General features: G+C 40.7%; 1 protein-coding gene and 1 pseudogene across 2 annotated transcripts in view; both read left to right on the top strand.

Annotated features, from left to right (window-relative positions):
- The window catches only part of GALNT13 (polypeptide N-acetylgalactosaminyltransferase 13), a 663,623-nt gene that overhangs the window by 279,954 nt on the left and 363,682 nt on the right, over nt 1–19,987 (top strand). The gene's annotated exons all lie outside the window — the stretch shown is intronic.
- LOC129538239 (syndecan-3 pseudogene) lies at nt 7,710–9,019 on the top strand (annotated as a pseudogene).

Consider the following 19,987-nt stretch of genomic DNA (forward strand, 5'->3'; position numbering starts at 1 on the left):
TTCAATCCTCACTATCAGTTTATGATATCACTTTCTTTTCAATTGAGAAAACAGAAGGAAATAGAAGAAGGTCTCCACTAGTCCCCGCTATTGCATCCACTCCCTTACTTGCATTAGCAGCCCTGTTCTCTGTCTTCTCTCCTATTATTGTGAGTTAATGACAGTCAGCCTATCCACTGCACTCTAGATGCCCTCCCCTCTTACTTACTCATGTGCATTGTTCCAACAACTTTGTCCACCCCTTCAATCATCAATCCTTGTTTCTCTCTTGGGTTATTCCTAGCATGGGAACAAACTGTTTATGCTTCCTTAAAAACAAAACATATAAACAAAATACCTTTTGAGACACCACTTCTCCTCATAGATATGTCCACTTCCCTTCGTGTTGAAGGGATTGTCTATGTCTTGAAAGAATTGTCTATGCTCACTGTCTTAAACCTCTCTCCATCTCCATTTTGTTCTAAACCCACCTGAGTTAACATTATTCTTCATAATACCAGCACTACTGTTCTTGCCAATGTCGAACCCAGGTCTCCCACATTGCAGGCAGATTCTTTACCATCTGAGCCACCAGGGAAGTCCTTTTAAGACATTATGCTGTCCTAATTTTCTCTTACCTCTGTGGTTAGTCTTTCTCTTTCTTATTAACTCTTGCTTGTTTTTTCCTCCCTAGCCTCTACACATAGGAATGTCCTGAAGATATATCCTTGGAGATGGCCTATTTTCTCTCACTCACTCCCTTGGCCGTTTCCTTAGTCTCTTCATATTAAATATCCTCTCAACCTCCAATCTAGACTTCTCATCTGACATCCAGAACTGAACATCTAATAGTGATATCTTCAGTCAAATATGTAACGCTCATCTAAAACCAAACATGTCCCATACTCAGCACCAGATAATTGCCAAAAAGTCGCCTCCTTTCATGAAGTCTATCATCTTAGGAATGGAAATGTCACTGTTTCAGTTGCTCATGTTTAACCTTGGAGTCTCATTTGAACTCCCTCTCTTGCAACCCATGTCTGACACATCAGCAGTTTCCAAACATTAGCTCTTCTCATCATTTACACTGCTGCCATCTTAGTCAAAGTTACCAATATTTTCACCTGAATTATTGTAATAATCTACTAAGTGTTTTTTTGTTTGTTTGTTTTGCTTTGTTTTGATTTTTGCATTTCCTTTGGTTTAACCTATAGTCTCTAATTAAATATAATGGTCAAAATGATCCTATTAAAATTTAAGCTACTTTTTGCTGCTACTTTGTTTAAATCTCTTCAATGCTTTGCATCTCCTTCAGTGAAAAAACCAAAGTCCTTTCAGTGTCCTATCAAGCTCCATGTGATCTAGCTTCCCATTACTTCTCCCACATCCTGTGTTAGTATTTACGTACCTTCTCAGTTGCAGGTACAGTGAACACTAGAACACATGAATAATACTCCTACTGCAGGGCTTTAGAACTTTGTATTCCCTCTGTCTGAAATGTTTGTTCCCTGAATATGCTTATGGTTTGTTTCCTTACCTTCAAGGTCTTTACTCAAATGTCATTTTCTCTCTGGGATCTTCCCTGGCCACATTATATAAAATTATATACCTATGAAACCATCTATCTTCTTTCTCTGCTTTATTTTTTTTATACTAGTGGCTACTTAATATAGAACATGTTTCGCTTATTTATTTTCTTTATTATTTACTTCAAACACTGGAGCATAAGCTCATTGAGTGCAGAGATCTTTTTATATTTTATTCACAGCTGTATCCCCAGTTCTTAGAAGAGATTTTGCTGTATGGTGGGCAGTCAATAAATATTCATTGAGCATATTTATACATTAAATGATATATATTCTGGTGGAATACAGAGGATGTGATGGGGGAAAAACTTGACTTTGATTTGTAATTGTGAAGAGAGCTGTTACAGGTTTTCAGAGGGAAACTGACATGATGACAGAGGTATGGATCTGCATTGGGCTAAGCTGGCATTTTTGTCATCTTTTCTTCCAGCAGAACAGTTAGCCTGGAGCAGAATAAGAAAAAAAAAATGAAAATTAGAAATAGTTCCATGTTGAGAATACTATAATGTGCTCTATAAAAAAGATCAGAAAAAACTGAAGTAGCTGGAATTTAGTGGTAGCTAATCCAAGCGACTGAACTGAACTGAATCCAACCAGTCCATTCTAAAGGAGATCAATCCTGGGTGTTCATTGGAAGGACTGATGCTAAAGCTGAAACTCCAATACTTTGGCCACCTCATGTGACGAGTTGACTCACTGGAAAAGACTCTGATGCTGGGAGGGATTAGGGGCGGGAGGAGAAGGGGTCGACAGAGAATGAGATGGCTGGATGGCATCACTGACTCGATGGACATGAGTTTGCGTGAACTCCGGGAGTTGGTGATGGACAGGGAGGCCTGGCGTGCTGTGATTCATGGGGTCGCGGAGAGTCGGACACGACTGAGAGACTGAACTGAACTGAACTGAAGAGAGAGCTGACATTGTTAAATTTAAATTTGTAGTGTCCTCCTTTTTTAGCTTCAATTTATTGAGAAATTATTGGGTACATTTGACTATACTCAGTGCTTATAAGCTCTCAGCTTTTAGTCCTCCTTTCCAGTTCTCCAAATAGGCTGTAAAAGTAAGTAAGTGGCACTATTCCCATTTCAGAATTAAGGAAACTTGGGGGAGAAGATGTATTTGTTTGGACTAAACTACTGGAAATGGCTTTCTTCCATAATTTCCTCTAACCTTGCTGCCAGATTTCTCTTCCCAGTCTTTGGATGATTAATTTATCTGCATCTTCTGGGTATTTTTCAACTAGTGCAAAGGTCACATTTCCAAATAGAAATGGTGTAACCTAGTTTCGGGGTAAAAGTTGGTGGTCATCATATTCTCCATTGTGGTAGACATCCATGTTTCCATTTTTAGTGAGGGGAATTTTTGAAACTTCGTCACTGAACAGTTGCCAGCATGGACCAAGGACTCCTAGCTGACATCTTTCTGTCTCCCTCCCCAGTGTAGGATTCTGCTTCAGACAATAAAACACCCAAAGACTTGCTTCTGGGGCTTCGTGCCTCAGCAGACAGCCCCACAGAGTAAAGCCTAATCGAGAGGACTTGAACCCAGCTATCTTTTACTCTGTCCACTTGGGAAATGAGGCTCCTTGCCACAAGAAGGTACTTCTTCACCCACTGATACTTCTCTCCACCCAGTCCTTTACAGACTCTTCTAGGATACTTCCTACCTCATATATCTCTAGTCATCAAGGAAATCAAGTCACAGTTCCTCAAGTAACTTTCATATTTTTTAATTAATTTATTTTTTATTGAAGGATAATTGCTTTACAGAATTTTGCTGTTTTATGTCAAACCTTAGCATGCACTATTTCAGGTTACAGATTCACAGTCAATATTTATATAAGAGTGAGGTACTGATCTCTAAAAAGCAGTCATAACCTGTGAAAAGAAATCTCTTTTGATCCCTGTAATTTGGCTTGATAAGTGCAAAATACCTTTTTCCCTTAACCAAGAAGTAGGAAATCCCATCACATACCTAGTGACTTTGAATTTCCTTACTTCATTGACTCTTATTCAACTTTCTAATCTCCTCTTACAGAGGCAGGAGGTAGGTGATAGAGATTTAGAGTCACAGTATCAGTTCTGATATCTTTCCAGCAGCTTTTTTTTTTTAATCGCCTATCACTTGCTGGCTTAGAGACTTGCTGAAATTCCAGAAGTTATTTTTCTTACCCTATTATCATTTATCTGTTACCAGCAGTGTATACATTGCAAAGTCAGAATCTGTACAAGGATCTCTGACACCAAAGTGGTGCCCTTCCTGATGTTCCTTCCTTGTGTTCCTTGAGAGGGCAGAGGACCGAGTCATCCAGGTTTGATGTATGATACAGGATGCTTGGGGCTGGTGCACTGCGGTGACCCAGAGGGATAATATGGGGAGGGAGGTGGGAAGGGGTTCAAGATGGGGAACACTTGTACACCCGGGGCAGAGTCATGTCAATGGATGGGAAAAAAAAAAAGAGGGCAGAGGACAATGAAATATGTATAGAGAAGTGAGGGGGCAATGGTAAGAAGATTGAGAGTCTAAGGACAAGCATACATATGGAAGGCTGCGGTGTACCTTGTTCAATGAATGTAAACTTGAGGATCAGTTAATGTGTGCTGTACTATTAATGAGTAGTCAGCTAGAATGGGTATGTCTGCATTTAAGGCACGCAGAAGTTCATGCCAAATGCACCTCAAGACCAGATGATTTAAGTGGATTCTGGAATAGAAAGGAAAATGAATGTGAGTCCTACAGTGGTATGATTTTAGGGAACCCAAAATTGATATGCATTGTGGTGTGAGGGGGGGAAAAGTGGGAAGAAAAGAATGATTAAGTGGGTATCTGAGACAGATGGTGTGGACTTCAAATAAAGAAACCCACAGGGTGGTGGATAAATAATGATGAGAGTAGCATTGGGGAGTAAGGAAAAATTGGACAGCCCCATCCCAAGAATTCGGGAAGTGTAGGATGAAATAAGACCTTTAAATGTTTATTCCCTTTGAAAATAAAAAATTGTGCAAGATCAAATAACACTTGGAAGAACATTTTTTCAATATTTTTGTTATAACCTCTCATTATAATCAAGATCAGATAAGAAAAGATAAGACTGAGCAACATATCAGAATCAAGTATTCTTTTTAAAAAAAAAAATAATTTTTCCATCCTAACATAAATACTCAATCAGAAACAAATAAACAAAAAAAGCGGAATTTGAATGAGAAGCTGTCATATACCTGAAATTTAAGTAATAAATAAAATTTTATTGGTAGAGGAATTACCAATTTGGATATGTGGGGAAATGTTCATTTTACAGTAAAATTTTTGTCATGTACAATTCCAAAATAACATAATAACTTTAAAAAGAAAAGACATTTAGTGCCTTTCATAAACAGTTTCAGTCATCTGAGAGTCAGTTCAGCTGTGAGTGATTTTAACAAGTAAATTGCTTCAACTGTGTGTTTAATAGACTGTGTCACAAAACTGCAGCCCAAAAACAGGAGACTGGGAGACAGGAGGTAAACGTGAGATGTGTTATGTTACAGCCATAGCCTGGCTGTAGCACATAACTTTTTGGGAGAACCTGACTGGGGCTACCAAACTACCATATTTTCATATTTATTCTTGATAATAGGGGTGATAGACATAGATAGGGTCTACCTAGTAAAGCATATTCATTTTTTATATATGCAAGAAATATTTGTGTCTTACAAAGAACATTATTAGAGAAAGAAAATTAAGTAGCAGAAGGTACCTATTTTCACTATGCTTAAAAATGATAACCTAAACTGCTGCTGCTGCTGCTGCTGTCACTTCAGTCGTGTCCGACTCTGTGTGACCCCATAGACGGAAGCCCACCAGGCTCCCCCGTCCTTGGGATTCTCCAGGCAAGAACACTGGAGTGGGTTGCCATTTCCTTCTCCAATGTGTGAAAGTGAAAAGTAAAAGTGAGGTCAGTCAGTCGCGTCTGACCCTTAGCGACCCCACAGACTGCAGCCTACCAGGCTCCTCCATCCATGGGATTTTCTAGGCAAGAGTACTGGAGTGGCTTGCCATTGCCTTCTCTGTAACCTAAACTACTGGTAGATTATTCTTTTTACCTTTAAGAAATTATACTGATGAAAGTTTTAGTTTGGTGCCACCTTAAATATGTGGATAGACTTCACACTGCCCATATTGTATTTATAGTCACCCTTTTGCACAATTATTGTTATCATTATTGTGACATATTTCCCACTCACATGTTTTATTATACTCACTATACAAAATGTCAGATGACTTAGTATTATCACTTTTAGTGGCTATCTGAGTTTCCCAAGGCTGTTCATGAAAAAGGTCCATACTGTGTCACAACCACAGTCTTTGAATAAAGTAAGTGTTCCACTCTTCAACTCACCGCTATTGTCCATTTGACACCCAGACTGTGGTAACTATGTGATCACTGGGGCAGTTTTCCTTTTGACATAGAGTACCTGGAGTGGCTGTGCATTGTTTGGGACAGAACACACCAAACTAATTCAGTTAACTCATTCACTACATATTGGAGCTGACCACATGCCAGGAACCAGCACCAGATCCTATGATTGCAAATGAGCTAGACATATTCCCTGCCACTGTGGATTTTACTTTCTAGTTGAGGAAAGCAGAATCATACTCAAGAAACACCTTGTATGTTAGAAAATGTAGCATGATCAATTGATATGTTTCTTTAATGTACACATATAGCATTTTTAAAAGCTGTATTTTTCAAGGGCTGATAGAGGAATTCTAGTACTAAGGGAGCTTTTGATGATTAAGCAGCTTTGAGGAATTAGTTTAAATGTCTGAAAGTTTCAAAATAGGCAACTTTTGAATGAGCTTTTGGGAGTGGTCAAAATGACAGCATTCAAAGTAAAGCAAAGGCCTTTTTTTTTTTTTTTCTTTCTCCTTTCCTGTTCATTCCTTTCTCTTCCTGAACATTTGGTCCAAAAGCCATTAGGTACAGCTGAACATAGGAGGAGAACTGTGGTCAGACAGTCAGTCAAAAGCCATGCAAGATGAGAAGGGGTTCCTAGTCAGCACTGAGTGTAAGAACCTGTAGGGTACAGGACGAGCAACCACAGAGCATCAGAGCCCGAATAGGGTGAGAAGAAAGGTGTCATAGCAAAGAGCACTTGTATGGGGTATCAAGAGCTGCGTAAGTCTAGATGGCAATCCCAGGAAAGGTGACCTGGAATGGCATCTCAGAATGTGAACAGCACTAAGAAAACATCATCCCCATAGGACAGCTATCAAGAATGGATAGTGCCTGAGTGAGGGAAAGGGTGCTTTCACATGGGGGCCAACCTGTTTAAGGTTTCATAGCCAAGTCAGATCTGCAGGACATTAATGTATGAGGAAAGTCCAAGTGGTATGAATAGGTTTCTATGCAGGAGCTGGCTGAGGGCAGGATGTTGGATCCTCAGTAAGTTGAGGGGGGTCACAGGACTGGAAAAGTTCAGGTTTCCAAAGAAATCCCAAAGAAAGGCAATGCCAAAAAATGCTCAAACTACCAATTGCACTTATCTCACACACCAGCAAACTAATGCTCAAAATTCTCCAAGTCAGGCTTCAATAGTTTGTGAACCGTGAGTTCAAGCTGGATTTAGAAAAGGCAGAGGAACAAGAGATCAAATTACCAGCATCTGTTGGATCATCGAGAAAGCAAGAGAGTTCCGGAAAAACATCTGCTTTATTGACAGTGCCAAAGCCTTTGACTGTGTGGATCACAACAAACTGTGGAAAATTCTTAAAAAGATGGGAATACCAGACCACCTGACCTGCCTCTTAAGAAATCTCAGGAAGCAATGGTTAGAACTGGACATGGAACAACAGACTGGTTCCAAATAGAGAAAGGAGTACATCGAGGCTGTATATTGTCACTCTGCTTATGTAACTTATATGCAGACTCCATCACCAGAAATGCTGGGCTGGATGGAGCACAAACTGGAATCAAGATTTCCTGGAAAAATATAAATAACCTCAGATAGGCAGATGACACCACCCTTATGGCAGAAAGCAAAGAAGAACTAAAGAGCTTCTCGATGAACGTAAAAGAGGACAGGAGATTGAAAAAGTGAAAAAGCACTGAGCCGAGCCCCGACGGAGAATGCACCAGGCCCAGGCCACGCCGCCACCACTGCCATGAAGCCAGGGCAGCCGCACCAAGCCTGGGCCGCCCACCCGGCTGGTGCCCAGGGCCCGCGGGCTGCTCCTGCCTTCGCTGCTGCTGCTGCTGCTGTTGATAATGATAAGGCGCACTGTGGGGGCCCAGTGCTGGCACAGTGAGAACTTTGAGAGGCCCGTGGACCTTGAGGACTCTGGGGACGATGACTCCTTCCCTGATGATGAGCTGGATGACCTCTACTCCTGGTCGGGTTCCGGCTACTTTGAGCAGCAGTCAGGCATTGAGACAGCCATGTGATTCAGACCAGATGTCGCCCTGGCAATGTTCACTACACCCGCGGTGCTGCCCACCATGGACATCCAGCCTGTGGGCACCCCGTTTGAAGAGCTCCCTCTGAGCGCCCCACCCCAAAGCCAGCCACCAGCCCCCCACTGGTAACAGAGGTGCCAGAAGAGCCCAGCCAGAGAGCCACCACCATCTCCAATCCTACGGCTACCCACTGACACCACCACAGGGGTCCCAACAGTGGCCACAGTGCCTGCCACAGTGGCCACCGCCGCCCCAGCATCTCTGCGGCACCCCAGTCCATGGCCACCACCTCTGTCGTAAGGACCACCAGCGTAAGTAGGCTTCTGCCTCTTCCACTGACCACAGCGGCCACAGCCTATGGGTCACCACCCCAGCGGTGCCCTCACCTCCCACCATAGTGGCTGTCTTGGACACAGAGGCCCCCAACTCCCAGGCTGGTCAGCACAGCTACCTCCAGGTCAAGGGCCTTTCCCAGACCGGCTACCACCCAGAAGCCTGACATCTCTGAGAAGAGCACCCTGCCCCTGGGGACCACCACCCCTGGACCCACAGAGGTGGCTCTGACCCCAACTCCAGAGTCCTTCCTGACCACCATCCAGGATAAGCCAGCGATGACAGTGAGCACTGGGGTACCCAGTGGGGACTTTGAGCTGTCAGAGGAAGAGACCACACAGTCAGACACAGCCGATGAGGTGGTGGCTGTGGGTGGGGCCACGGCCAGGCCATCGCCTCTACCCAGGATGCTGCCAAAGGGTGCCCACCCAGGCCCTGGCCTCCTGGACAATGCTGTTGACTCAGGCAGCTCAGTGGCTCAGCTTTCCCAGAAGAGCATCCTGGAGCTGAAGAAGGTGCTCCTAGCTGTGATCATGGTGGGGTTGTAAGCGCCCTCTTTCCTGCCTTCCTGGTCACACTGCTCATCTACCACATGAAGGACGAGGGCACCTACTTGCTGGAGGAGCCCAAGCAGGCAAGCATCACATACCAGAAGCCTGACAAGCAAGAGGAGTTCTACGCCTAGTGGAGTCAGAGTGCCTCCCTGTAGCCCCAGGGACACCCCTACATCCAGTCCCTGGCCTAGCAGCACCAGCCCCGGCCTGGGACTGGGCCTGGGAGACATCCTGGCCCCACTTCATCTCTGTCACCCTCCCAAGGTCTGCCCAGACTGCCAGCCTCACACAGCTCTTCCCCAAGGGACAGGGGGCACTGCCAACTGCTCCAGACTGCCCTTATGATCTCATCACTTCTTCCACGTACTCATCCCCCAGCCATCAGCTTGGAGTTTTAGGACCTCACATCAGATGGACAGGAGGAAGGGAACTCCTGATTGGCTGGTGAACGAAGGGGTGGGACTTCAGCCACAACCTGGCACGACAGGGCTGGCTGAGGTTTCCTTTTGGAGGCAGAGAGGCACTCTGGATGATTTCCAGGACAAGCATTTGGCAAGCTCAGCCCTTGAAATCATTGGGACACTGTACCCTGTTGCTCCTGTCCCAGGCTCACTCTCTGCCTGGGTGAGACGGTACCCCTCATCCACCAGCCTGTTTTGTCCTGGCCTTTCTGGGGTTGTGGGGTCATTTTCTGTCACCTCTGCTCAATGTACATGCACCCACAGGCTTCAGTTCCTTCCTGGTCTGCCCCAGCTTCCTGAGAGTGCTCTGGCAGCCACTTGTGAGGAGGGGCTTGCATGTCCTTCTTCCTAGTGTACCCTGCACAGACACCATCTCTCACATGGTTACGTGTATTGTCACACACAAAGAGAAAAGCACGCAATAACAAAATCACACACAATCTTGACCGCCTAGCTAATCCAGATACGTCACAGACACATTCTTCCAAAGATGTTTATTCTCATATATTTCTTATGTGCCCCCTCCAGATGCTTCTGGCAATACAAGTCACTAATCATCATAACCTAATGGTTTAAAAAAAATAATTCAACATTCAGAAACTAAGATTACGCATCTGGTCCCATCACTTCAGGGCAAATAGATGGGAAAACAGGGGAAACAGTGACAGACCTTACTTTTTGGGGCTCCAAAATCACTGCAACCGTGAAATTAAAAGACAGTTGCACCTTGGAAGAAAAGATGTGACCAACCTAGATAGCATATTAAAAAGCAGAGACATTACTTTGCCAACAAAGGTCCATCTAGTCAAAGCTATGTTTTTTCCAGTAGTTATGTATGGATGTGAGAGTTGGACTATAAAGAAGGCTGAGTGCTGACGAATTGATGCTTTTGAGCTGTGGTGTTGGAGAAGACTCTTGAGAATCCTTGGACTGCAAAGAGATCCAACCATTCCATCATAACGGAATCCTGAATATTCATTGGAAGGACTGATGCTGAGCTAAAATTCTAATACTTTGGCCACCTAATGTGAAGAACTGACTCATTTGAAAAGACCCTGATGCTGGGAAAGATGGAAGGCAGGAGGAGAAGGGGACAACAGAGGATGAGATAGTTGGATGGCATCACCAACTCAATGGACATGAGTGTGAGTAAACCCTGGGAGTTGGTGATGGACAGGGAGGCCTGGTGTGCTGCAGTCCACAGAGTAGCAAAGAGTAGGACACGACTGAGTAACTGAACTAAACTGAAGGTGATGGGGGTTGCTGGGTGGCAGGGTAGTACAGAACTGCAGGCCAGAGCAGGATAGGATGACAGGAACCTGGCCACATAGGGTTGGGGCGGCACCCTATGCTGAGTTTCAAAGATCATGGGTAGTGGGGAGAAGATGGCAGAGGGGATGAGAGATTGGTTTCATACAGTGGGATTGATTGAGCACATCAGGATACTTGCTGTCAAAAAGGAAGATAAAAACATGGAAAGGAAATTTTAGAATGAACCCTGTGGAATTAAAATGGAGCTAGGAATATCAATATTGACTTCTAGGTTCTATTATAGAAAGAATAAAAGATTAAAAACATTTTAAAGATAGTGTATCTATGCATTATATGTTTGAGTATGTGTATACACACATACCACACACATGGATATTTCTATACTTCTGTCTACTGAGAGGGCTTGGAAACAATGACATCCCAGTAACAGTGAGCATTCCTGCACCTGTATCTTTAATTTCTTAATAAATCTACTGGGATCAGATCCTTAGAGAAATGCCTGATTGCTGTCTTGGGTCAGTGGACGTATGAGTGACTTTAGAACATCTTATACCTGAGAGCATAATGAACGATGGAGGATATAGAAACCAAGGTACAGGGACTCCAACAAACCAAATTTGGGACAAATTGAGCATCAAAATAAATGATAATATGAATGAATTGCAGACTAATGAAAAAATTAGATTCTATTAGTCTATATTGCTATGAATAAATAAATAAGTAGAAATTTTCATGAGCATTGGGACATCTAAACAGCTTTAACAGGCTTCTGAACAAAGATAGTTAATTACAAAGCTAAAATAGAGGACATTGTCTTAAGTGATGAAAGTGAACACTGTCAGCAATACAATGAGTCAAAATCTTGCCCCACCTGATAGCATGTAGCATCTTATTCGATATTCCTGCTGGAGATGCATAATTTGAATCTAATCATGAGAGACATTAAACAAATCTGCACTGAAAGACATTCAACAACAGCAACATCAACAATAAAAACTGGTCTGTAAACTTGCAAATGTCAAGGTCATGGAAGTCAAGGATTGGCTGTTTGAAGAGCCTAATGAGACATGACAGTCACATGCAACTCATGCATTTGAACTTGAGCCTTCTGCTGTAAAGACATTACTAGAACAATTGGTGAAATCTGACTAGTCTGAGGATTAAGTGGTAGTAATGGATCAATCCTAATTTATTTATTTTAATTGTTGTAGTTTTATAAACTACATATACTTATTGCCAGAAAATTCTTAAGTATTGAGGTTGATGGCTCATTATGTTAGTAACTGAATTTCTTTTGTGCTATTGTGTTATTTTTAATTATATTTTATTGGAGTATAGTTGCTTTACAGTGGTACTTTCTGCTGTACAGGAAAGTGAACCAGCTATAAGTATACATATATCTGCCCCTCCCCTTTTGCATTTCTTTTCCATTTAGGCCACCATAGAGCATTGAGTATTATTCAATAGGTTCTCATTGGTTACTTATAGAGTTTTTGAGAATGTAATTTTTTGCAGTCTAAATTTAAGATCGGTTGTTTGTTCAAAATTATTTCAGAAACTGGTAAAAGTATGACTGTAGTATCTTAAGTGTTAGGGATTAGTTTCCTTAAGGTGAAGATTGTTTTATAGCAGATTTATTAGTGAGTATTCTTGGGATTAGGATCTTTGGGCAGGGAGAGAAAAAAGTATGATTGTGCAGATGGAAAATCCCAGTAGTTTGCTGATAAATGTTTCATATATGGTTCTCTGAAATAATAATGATATTTTTAAAGTCCTAATTTATATTGTTTGTACTTTCCATAGTGAAAATACTCTTATTGTGGCTGATTTTGAGGTCCACACTTAGCATCACTGGATGTGATGCACCAATCAGCTCTAATGTGCTGGTACCAACCAGCTCCAGCACATCGTTGAGTTGAACTGTGATCTCTGAATAGAAGCTTCAGGCACTCCTATGGGGGAGAGTTTGAAGATAGAATGCTCTTTTAAAATGGTCCCAGATTGGCACAAGTGGGCCAGATCACTGACCCATGGATTTATCCACCACTGAATACAGGTGCCTTAGGAAGAAGATATGCCCCTGAGAAAATTATCTCTCTTCCCTCAACGCAGTCTTGAAAGCCAGCCTGGCAATTTGGGCTGTTTGCTGACAGCACTCAAGTGGTTTAGATGTTTGTTTATTTGTTCCCTCCCCTGGATGAAGAATCTAGGGAACACATCATAGCACGCATTATGTTCAGTGATGAATCCTCATACCTTGTTTTTAACCAAATTCAACCAACCTCATATTTGGTTCTTAGCCAGATTCATAAGAAATTGCTTCCCAGGTGAGGCAGTGGTAAAGAATCCACCTGCCAATGTGGGAGACACAGGAGATGCAGCTTCTATCCAATCTCCTGGAATAGGAAATGACAACCCACTCCAGTATCCTTGCCTGGAACACTGCATGGACAGAGAAGTCTGGCAGGCTACAGTCCATGGGGTCATAAAGAGACACAGACAACTGAGCACACACATACACACACACACATATGTGTGTGTATTTTTAAAAATCTCTTCTCATTCTCAACTCTATATCTGTTCACACCATATCAGGAGTTCCAATCAATTTTATTTAAAACTCTTAACTTTAGTCATTAAATGAAGTTTAAAACAAAACAATTATGAAAGATAAGTCTTACGTTCTAAGGAATCTTTATAAATATAATGGATAATCTGGAATTTATAGAAAAAGCAATTTTGTTTCTCTTTGGAAGTAGCTTTTTCCAATAATCTTTATTTCCATAGTGTTTCATTAAGTTACCACCGTTAGTAGACAGAATGGTGTTACTCCCCTGTCCGTCTGTATGTATGTCTACGTCCAAATCCCCAGAACCTGTGAATATCATCTTATACAGCAAAAAGGACTTTGTGGATGTAATTAAGTATATATTGAGATGGGGAGATTATCCTAGATTATGTGTGTGGTCCCAAGGTAAGAGGGTGCAGGAGGAGTCAGAGTGAGAGAGAAGGCCATGTGATAATGCAAGCAGAGACTAGAGGGATGCACTTTGACAGTGGAGGAAGGTTCAAAAGTCAAAGACTGCAAGAGCCTCTCCAGGCTAGAAAAGGCAAGGTGATGGGTTCTCCCCACAGAGCCTACAGGAGAAGCCAGCTCTACTGACACCTTGACTTCATCCTAATAAAACGTAATTTCAGATTTCCAGCTTCCAGAACTCTAAAAGGATACATTTGTGCTGTTGTAAGCCACTATATTTGTGTAATTTGTTACAGTAGTCAAAAGACAATGAAAATACCAACCTACCCTAAGGGAGCCCCAAAGGTGTTCTTCTAGGTCTGGCATGCAAAATCTCTTTAAGGTTTACAAGGACTTGAGATGCTGATTGTAGGTGATACACAACTTTCATGGTATAGAAGCAGTCCTCCAGATTGACCTTTGTACCAACTAGTTTTCTTTGGTTTCAAGGATGAGACACCATTTCTAACGGAAACAAAAGCTAAATATATTTATAGTATATTAGGTAACACACTCCATGGGAAGAGGAAGAAGTGAATATCTGAATGTGTAGGACCCCAAGTGTATCCAGAGATCTAGGGAGCAGGAGCAAAACTTCTAGAATGAATGAAGTCACCTAACTCTTGAGCAAACCAAGATTCAGATTCCAAAAACAGTTTTTTGTATTGTCTGACATGAGTCACAGAAAAGCTGTAGTTTTATTTATTTTTTTAATTAACTTTTATTGGAGTATAGTTGCTTTACAATGTTGTGTTACTTTCTACTGTACAGAAAATGAATCAGCCACATAAGGACATATACCACCCCCCCTCTTTTGGACTTCCTTCCCATTCAAGTTGCCACAGTTCCTTAAGTAGAGTCCCCTGTGCTATACAGTATGTTTTCATTAGTTACCTATTTTATACATATTATGAATAGTGTATATAGCCAAGACATGAAAGCAGCACAGATGTCTATCAACAGAGGAATAGGTAAAGAAGTTCTGGTATATATACACAATGGAATATTACTCAGCCATAAGAAAGAACAAAACTGGGTCATTTATAGAGATGTGGATTAACCTAGAGAGTGTCATACAGAGTGAAGTAAGTCAGAAAAAAAAAAAAAGATGTATTTTTAACCTATAGGTCCCCAAGAATATGATCAATGAGGAGAATGTATAGGATATCATCCTGGATAGCCATCCACTTGGTTAATGATGGCCATATATCTGATTGACTTAAGTCTATATCTACTGCCTGGAATAATTATTAACAGCCCAGTATGGACAATAAATCTCATAGTTATTATAACTCTACTGCCTCTGCCAGAGAGGCAGCATAGCATAGTGGTTAATGTCACAGATTTTTTCTCTCATCTGTAAAATGGAAATAATAGTAATGCCTATATTTTAAGATTGTGAGGAGATTTGAATGAGCTAAATATGCTAAAATAGATATGCTAAAAGTATTGGAACAATATCTGGGCATTATTACATTTTCCTTGTGATGTCATTTTATATTTTATAAAAACATGGAGAAGGAAATGGCAACCCAGTAGAGTATTCTTGCCTGGAAAATTCCAATGATGGAGGAGCCTGGTAGGCTAAAGTCCATGGTGTCACAAAGAGTCGGACACGACTGAGTGACTTCAATTTCACTTCACTTTCTTCTTTATTGATTGCACCAAAGCCTTTGACTGTGTAGATCACAACAAACTGTGGAAGATTCTTAATGAGATGGGAATATCAGAACACCTTACCTGCCTCCTGAGAAATCTGTATGCAGGTCAAGAAGCAACAGTTACTTCTGTTGCTTCGAAGTAATATGGACATGGAATTGACATGAACAGACATGGAACAATGGACTGGTTCCACTGGGAAAGGAGTATGTCAAAGCTGTATATTGTCACCCTGCTTATGTAACATATGCAGAGTACATAATGTGAAATGCAGGGTTGAATGAAGCACAAGCTGGAATCAAGGTTGCCGGGAGAAATATCAATAACCTCAGATATGCAGATGACACCACACTTATGGCAGAAAGTGAAGAGGAACTGAAGAGCCTCTTGGTGAAAGTGAAAGAGGAGAGTGAAAAAGCTGGCTTAAAATTCCACATCAAAAAACTAAGATCATGGCATCCAGTCCTATCAGTTCATGGCAAATAGGTGGGGAAACAATGGAAACAGTGACAGACTTTCTTTTTCTGGGCTCCAAAATCACTGCAGATGGTGACTATAGCCATGAAATTAAAAGATGCTTGCTCCTTGGGATAAAAGCTATGACCAATCCAGAGAGCATATTAAAAAGCAGAGACTTACTTTGCTGACAAAGGACCATCTAGTCAAAACTATAGTTTTTCCAATGGTCATGTATGGATGGGAGAGTTGGACCATAAAGAAAGCTGAATGGGGAAGAATTGCTGCTTTTGAACTGTGATGTTGGAGACGACTCTTGAGAGTTCCTTGGACTGCAAGGAAATCCAACCAGTCCATTCTAAAGGAAATCAGTCCTGAATATTCATTGGAAGGACTGATTTTGAAGCTGAAACTCCAATACTTTGGCCACCTGATGCGAAGAGCTGACTCATTTGAAAAGGCCCTGATGCTGGGAAAGATTGAAGGCAGGAGGAGAAGGGGACAATAGAAGATGAGATGGTTGGATGGCATCATTGACTCAATGGACGTAAGTTTGAGTAAGCTCTGGGAGTTGGTGATGTACAGGGAAGCCTGGCATGCTGCAGTCCATGGGGTCACAAAGTGTCAGACACAGCTGAGGGACTGAACTGATTATTACATTTTCCTTGTGATGTCATTCTATATTACCACTAAATGATTGAATAATAAAATGACCTTGTAACAAATTCCGGCATAAAAATATCCAGCACCAAAGATTAAAAGGAAGAAAGATTTGATTTAACAGATGACACTTGCAGAACAATTTGTGTAGTTTTGTTGGAAAATCTTTGGATTCAGAAGGCTTTATTCAACTCCAAAATTGAACAAGCAGTAGTTGCACCTTGGGTATTTTACTTCAACTTTCTTAGCCTCTCTTTTCTCAATTGTTCAGTTGCTGTTCAAACATAATACTTTAAATCATATGGTATCTGGCTGGCCTTCTTAGATGCTCAGCCATGTTAATTTCCTTCTCCTGGCTGAAAGAAGTGACTACTAAGGTTAGAAATTCACTGCAGAGTGGACAACTACATAGAGGGCTTGGAAGGAGTCTTCTAAACGTTCATTCCCATGCAGAGGAACTCCAACCACTCCTTAAAAAATTCTCAATCACAGAGTAGGGTGAGAAGGGTTAACACTATACCTGCTATTCTAGGAACTTGTCCTCAATCCCACTTGCCTTCTACCTTTTCCCTATAACTTGAAACATACTAATGTATAATATCCATGTTGTCATTTTCATGCTTTTAGTATATAAAATGGTTCCACAAGCTATATTTCAAAGGAATTTCAAAATAGCACACGAGTTGATAAGTCAGATAGCAATCCCATTTCACAGATGGGAGATACAAAATTCAAAGAGGTTAATTGACTTGACAGATAATATAGTGTATAATTGGAAGAGATGGGCAGGCTATGAAGTTATTTTCTTGACTCCAAATTGTCTGTCTATTTTGAACACTCTGAGGTCCTTGACTTTGAAATAGAAGCTTGTGTCTTATTAAGGCAAGCACCAGTGAAGTAGGAAAACATAAGTGCTAAACTGTTTCTCAGCTTCACAGCTTATTTTATCAGCTATTTCGAGATTATTCCACTTGAGAGTTTTGTACTTCTGGCCTGCTGTGAATCACTAATTATATAATCCATTTGTGGAAATGGTAGTAAATTGTGGGTGATGATAACTTTGCTAGGGGTTTCTTATTAATTACTTGCCCTCACTTTCCATCTGATACTTCATTGTTTTAGTAGATATGATATTTGTGTTTAATATACCGTGAAATAAACAAATGCATACATATACACACAGTGTTAAACAAATGAGTTTTTACTTTACTTAACCTCCAGTTTGAGTATCAACTGTGAATCTGGTTTCCTAAAAGTTGTGCTTTTTATAACTTAAAAGAATTGTTTGGGTCAGTTTCAAATGACCATTCCCAATAAAAATCTTCTTTGAACTTAAATTAGATAGGCATAATTGCTACAAGTTCACAGTGTATGATTTTCTTAGTTTGTCATCTTCAGGAAGGGAATTTAAGATACCTTGAAACTGTGCAGACTCAGTCTCTTCACTGATAGATTGAATGATTGAAGGGTAGCTAGATGATACCTCAATATCTGCAAAACTTTTATCACATCTTGCCTGGAGAATCCCAGGGATGGGGGAGCCTGGTGGGCTGCCGTCTATGGGGTCGCACAGAGTTGGAAACGACTGAAGCGATTTAGCAGCAGCAGCAACAGTGTCCATGTTAAGGGGATGTGGAGTGGGGCAGTTAAAATCAATGTCTAAGCTAGGATGCACAGCCCAAGCCTAGAACCCAAAACCTGTGGGGCCACACAGAAGGCAGATACCAATCTATAGAGTGAAAAAGGCTGAGAAATAAGGGAAATATGGGGTGTAGGAAGTACTATTAGGGAATTCAGAGAAATAGATCTTAGGATTGTCTAAGCATTCATACAGTTCTGTGAGCATGTTGGAAAGGATTTAATGGAATCAGTTCAGTTCAGTCGCTCAGTCGTGTCTGACTCTCCGCGACCCCATGAATCACAGCACGCCAGGCCTCCCTGTCCATCACCAACTCCCGGAGTTCACTCAAACTCATGTCCACAGAGTCGGTGATGCTATCCAGCCATCTTATTCTCGGTTGTCCCCTTCTCCTCCCACCCCCAACCTTTCCCAGCACACATAAAACTTGAAAACTTGTCTAAAATAATCCTTTCCAGTCAAAGGATATTTTTAACCAAAACCAGTAAAAATGTTTGGCTTTTATTACATTTCCCTGATGGCATAACTTCCATATTTTATCCTGTGTAAGGTGACTTTTCCGATACAAATTTTTAGACTTGAGATTAAGAAATAAAGCTGAAACTTTTGGAAAATTCTAAGCAATTGTGAAAATGTGATTTTATTTTGTTCTTTCTATTCCTCATTTTTTATTATTGACTATAATATATCATCACCGTACTTTTCTGGCTGCATATATATTATCATAAGGAAATGTTTTTACTCTTGGGGAAATGAGATTCTTCTAGTCATATTACTTCCGATACACTTGAATAAAAAGTGTACTTACTCTACTTATTAAAAAGATATTTATCATGAGTTCTTATGAAAACTTGAGCTGATATTATTTGATTTTAATTTGGTTGTAATAACTATTATATTTTTCCTAAGCAAATAGTGGTAATATTTCCTATCATTTTGTTAGCTTGACTGGAAAGTGGTAAATTTGAGCGACTGAACTGAACTGAATATTTGAAAAGAACTAGTGAGCCAAACTTCTGCATATTCATACCAAAAAAATCTCTGACATCATTAGGAATTTAATAAATTGAAAATTTTAACTTCTCACTTTTTGAGGAAACTTGTTCTATGCAGTAAATATATCTGTGTGTGGAATAGCTAACCTGTTAATATTAGTTATTCTCCTGATCAGTACTCTGGTCAAATCAATTTATAGGGAGTCACATTGTTGATATGGCATGACACCTTGACACATGGAGGTTCATTCAGAAAGACCTGAGTCTATTGTCTGAATAGCCATATTTCTAAAGTACACACCAAATATAAAAGTAATCAAATGGCAGGAATGAGAACAATTCTAGATGGACTATTTCAAGCAAATGGATCCTTTGAGCTAACGTGGAACAGGAAAAATATATTTATCAAGTTCTGCAGGCTTTCTTAAACTTCAGGTGTCAAGGATTCCTTTGGATATCTGGTTAAACACATGGACCCTTTCTCAGAATGTACAAAATATGAAGAGGAGAAAGAAGTCAATTAGAAAAATATTTACCAAACTATTTTAAAATAAATTTTGTAATAGAATAATATGTGCTGCCACATTACTACTGTCTTGATGCTTTTAATAACTACCATAATTTCAAAATAGTGCTAAGTATAGATAATCCCAGATACCTGCAATTATGATATGCTTATGAAAGTATTTGTGATTACTATTAGTGTCAAAGTCACAGGTACTATAATATGTTCATAGTTTGTTACTTATAATTAGTAAATGCTGGGTCTCATTTGGAAATGTGCATATATCCTATCCAAGTTTATGAAACTCTGATTTATATCCATGGACTCCTTTTGGACTAACAGAAACCCACAATAGGAAACTTTGTTTCAGTTATTCCTCTGAGAGTTGGTTCAGTTGTTCAGTCATGTCTGACTTTCCAGCCCCATGGACTGTAGC

The sequence above is a fragment of the Moschus berezovskii genome, chromosome 2, assembly GCF_049115385.1.
Source record: "Moschus berezovskii isolate FMDL1 chromosome 2, NW_MosBer_1.0, whole genome shotgun sequence".
NCBI classification, from domain to species: domain Eukaryota; kingdom Metazoa; phylum Chordata; class Mammalia; order Artiodactyla; family Moschidae; genus Moschus; species Moschus berezovskii.